Raw genomic sequence first — 3,391 nt, 5'->3', positions numbered from 1 at the left:
ATAACTCTACATACATAAATTTAGCAACTTAGTTGAAATAGATTAATTCCTCCAAAAACACAAACTGCCATAACTCATCCAATGCAAAATAGATAATTTTAATAGTCCTATGACTATTAGGAATATTGAATTCGTAATTTTAAAAATTCCCTCAAAAGAAATCTCTATTACCAGATGGTTTCACTAGAGAATTATACTATATGTTCTAAAACTGTTTTTTGAGACAGGCTCTTACTCTGTCACCTGGGTTAAGTGCAGTGGGGTTTTCATAGCTCACTGCAACCTCAAGCTCCTGAGCTCAAGAGATCCTCCCACCTTAGCCTCCCAAGTAGCTAGGACTACAGATGTACCACCATGCTCAGCTAATTTTTCTGTTTTTTGTAGAGATGGGGTCTCACTCTTGCTTTGGCTGGTCTCAAACTCCTGGCCTCAAGCAATCTTCCCACCTCAGCCTCCGAAACTACTAGGATTACAGGCATGAATTACTATATTCAATGTGTACCATATGTCTAAATAAAAATTAACACCAATTATACACAATTGCTTCCATAAAAAGATTAGAGGACACATATTAATTAATTATTATTACTCAAATGACAAAACCAGGCAAAGACATAAAAAAAATTTACAAATCAATATTTCTCATGATATATGCAAAAATTCTCATGAAATGATAGAAAATAGATTTCTGCAACATATAAAAAATATACATCAAGACCAATTGGAATTTATTGTCTATACAATGTTGGTTCAATATTTAAAAATCAATCAATGTGATCAACTATATATAATGGGCTAAAGACAAAAGCCCACATGAGTATATCAATTGATGCAAAAAATGTGTTGACAAAACTCAACACCCACTCAGAAAACTAGAAATAGAGAACTACCTCAACTTGGTATGAGCATCAAAACAAGGCCTACTGCTTACATTATACTTTATGGTAAAAGATGGAATGTTTTCCCCTTAAGATCAGAAACAAAGTTAGGTTATTTGCTCTCACCACTCTTGTTGAACAAGCTGCTAGCCAGGGTAACAAAGCAAGAAAAAGAAATAAAAGGCATAGAATTCAAAAGCAATGAAACTATTCTTACTTGTAGGTGACTTGATTATCTATATAGAAATGAAGATCATATTAGTGATCGCCATGGGTTAAGAAGGCAGTGACTGGGGGAAGATGTATTAATAGTTGTAAAAGGGCAATATGAAGGCTCCTTGTGGTGATAAAAATGTTCCGTATCTTGACTACATCAATATCAGCATCCTCATTGTGATATTGTACTGTAGTTTTGCAAGATGTTACCACTGGAGAAAACTGAATAAATATTACATGGGATTTCTTTGTATTATTTCCTACAACTACATATCAATCTGTCATCACCTATAAATAAAAGATTTAATTTTAAAAATCTATCCTTATTAGTCTTTAGTTCTGTAAGTTTTTGTAAATACATAAAATTCTGTAACCACCACCAGAATTAGATATAGACTATTTCCTTCACTCCCAAAATTTCCTCATGCCACTTTGCTATCAATTCTTCCCTCTGTTCATAGTCCCTGGCAAGCACTGATTTGTTTTTTGTTCCTGTATTTTGCCTATTCCGGAATATCCTACAAATGGAATCATATAGTACGTTGCATTTTATTTATGACCTTTTAAACTTTGGATCAATCTCTCTCCTCCAGAACTTGCAGCCACACTCAGATATGTAATCTGCCCTTCCATTACTCAGATCCTACACCAGCAAATGGTCTCACAGGTTTATCTGAGGCATCTACACTGGTTTATCTGAGGCATCTACACTACACACCTGTATTTTAGGTAGTGAACTGAGCGCATTTGCAAAGTTCACTACACACTTTCTTTAAAGTAGTTCTGAGGCACAGCTTGCTGTGTATTGTACATGATAAAAAAAATGGACTTCAATTATCTGTGTTAAGAATTCCGGAAAGACTTACTATGATATCACATCAATGCTAGATACATTGCTGACCCCTTCATTTTTTGAACACTCGGCCATGAAGCATTAAATTTGACTTCCACAAGTAGCAAAAGAATGTTATTTTACATTAAATAGATACTAAGTCATACATAATAGGAATTAGATTTCTTACAAATGATGCTTCTGTGTTTACCTTTTCCGAGGACACATTTGAACTACTTTATATACTCAGTGTGTTTTTCTCCTTGTTTTCTGCTTTTTGAGAGATATGGAATTTTACAGTCAAAATTCTTAGTTTGTTACAAAAATCAATTCTCAGATATATGATTTTAATCAAGAGCAGAGTATAAATTTATTCACAAGTGTATCTAATGACCTTATCCAAATTTCAAGAGATTTAGTTTCTAACTCAGTGTTTTGAGCATTTAGCACTGCCTTCAACAAAATGGCAGTGCTGAATGCTAAAACTCCATCAGTAGCAGGTGAAGTTTTCAACACTTTGATGTATAAAATATTCTTCCCTCTCATTGATCTAAATGTCTCTTTAAGTCATATTCCAAATATTCAAATGCATTTAGTTTACTTCAAAGGTATTTATTAAATACTGAAATCTTTGCGAAGTATGTACCATGACTGGAGAAAGAGAGATAAAAGACTCAGTGTCTCTCTTCAAGGAGTTCATAGTGAACGAGACAAGAAAAACATGTAAATAAATAATTGACTGTATTTTCTGATGAGTGGCAGATGTTTTGGGGGGTTCTCAGATAGCACAGGGAAAGAGCATCTAACACAACATTGTAGCCGTCAGATGTTTTAGATTTGATATTCCTGCATGGGGATGTTACTAATAACCAACACAAAGAAAAATTACTTTATACAATAAAGGAGAGCATGAGCAAAAGTTTGATATCTCAAATGCTAGAATGCAGAGTGTGGAGAAGACAGAGAGAACTTGATACACAGGAGGATTGCTGCTGTAGGGTCATAGGATTTGAAAGGTGCATCGAAGGCTTGAGTAGGTTTGGTGAATATGGTTTTGATTTGACTACACATCTCACAGTAGTGTGAAATTTCTGAATCAGAACTTAGTAACCTAGGCATAGGCACAGAGAAAAAAAATGTGCAAAGAAAGTAATGATAAAATTCTTGTGTTAGTTGTTTGGCTAGCTGATCAGCTAGCTAGTTAGAAAGAAAAGTTATAAATCCACCACATGTTGTTAATCTCATGAGGTGGGAGCAATGAGATCCACTGCATTTGGTGCTTTGTCTTTTTGGTATTATTCTTTTGCAACTGTTAACCCCTACATTTTTTAGAAAGAGGCTGCCTATACTATTAGACTTACTGATGATAATGTAAAGATCTCTGGTTAAATCTGGAAAAATTCCATTTCCATCTAATTTCTAGATACGGTGATGACTCTCAATAACCCAGAGCATAAATATTTGA

This window comes from Propithecus coquereli, unplaced genomic scaffold (assembly GCF_000956105.1).
Source record: "Propithecus coquereli isolate 6110/MARCELLA unplaced genomic scaffold, Pcoq_1.0 Scaffold348, whole genome shotgun sequence".
NCBI lineage: Eukaryota > Metazoa > Chordata > Mammalia > Primates > Indriidae > Propithecus > Propithecus coquereli.
This window is presented reverse-complemented; position numbering follows the sequence as displayed.